This window comes from Fukomys damarensis, unplaced genomic scaffold, assembly GCF_012274545.1.
Source record: "Fukomys damarensis isolate Sample0158 unplaced genomic scaffold, DMR_v1.0_HiC HiC_scaffold_37, whole genome shotgun sequence".
NCBI lineage: Eukaryota > Metazoa > Chordata > Mammalia > Rodentia > Bathyergidae > Fukomys > Fukomys damarensis.
The window spans coordinates 12,151,389-12,152,626 of NW_022900949.1; positions in this window are offsets into that span (position 1 = coordinate 12,151,389).

Here is a 1,238-nt window from a genome sequence, read left to right on the forward strand (position 1 = left end):
TGCCGGATTGGTACCACGGACAGCGGCAAGATTTAGCCCTTGCATTTTTCCAAAACTCTGGTCAAGTTGCACCTGGGCCCGTGTGAGTCATAACTGAGGGAGCTGAGGGGGTTGCACCAGAGTTTAGGGTACAGAATCTCATAATGGTGCAGGGAAGAAATGCTGAGGTCTTCTTTGGAAACCGGCCTCCCAAGTGCTGCTCTGGGCCTGCGATGGGAGACACAGCCCCAGAGATCTCTGTAGTTCCTTTCCGGTTTCCTCCCATTGTTCCTATGAACAGCATTTGGTTTCTTTCTAGCCATAGAACTCTCTCAAGTGAACTCACTCAGTTACGTCTTTGGTTTAGTCTCCAAAAGACACCTTTTCACTCTTTACACGGTTAGCCTATGGATTTTCCAAACCTCTCTGGCTTGTTTCCTTTCCAATGATTAATTCCGTCTGTAAATAATTTTTTCCTTTGGTGTCTTACTGTTTGCACAAGCCAGGCATGGTAGTGCAAACCAGTCATCTCAGCACTCTGGGAGGCTGAGGCAGGTCTGAGCACAGCCTGGCCAATTGAACGAGAGAGACTCTGTCTGAACATAAAACTATAAAAGGGCTGCTGATGTAGCTCAGTGTGAAGTCCATGGATTCAATGCCTCGTACAAAAAAATCACCCACACAATTACTTTTACTGTATATATATCTATATTTTGTGGAGCCCGGGGCCTTGTACACACTAAGCATGTGCTCTACCACTGAGCCACATCCCCCCATCCCTTAAAAAATTTAAAAATGTTGAGGTGGGGTCTCAGTATTTTGCTTAGAAATTTCTTCCAAAAAAAATTTCTTCCACCTGTTATCCTAGTTTGTTGCCATTAAATTCTGCCTTCCAAATTAGTCACAGACATAGTTCAGCCAAGTTCCTTGACAGTTTATAACAAGGATGGGATTTAGCTTCCGAGAATATATTCCTCACTTCCATCTGAACACTCATCGGACTCATATTTCTGTTAATGTCATAATCATGACTGCTTAAGAAAGCTCCAGTAAAAATTCAGACTTTACTTCTTTTCTTCTGGGACCTCACCAGAGTATCATTTAATGTTCAGTTTGTGCAAATATAGGCTTTCCTAACCTGTTTGTATGAATTCTTAGTCTATACTGATTATCCAGATCCAAAGCCATTTTATTACAACAATTATAACAACCCAACTCCGACTTTTAGTTTTGACTTTTTTTTTTTTTTTTTTTTTTTT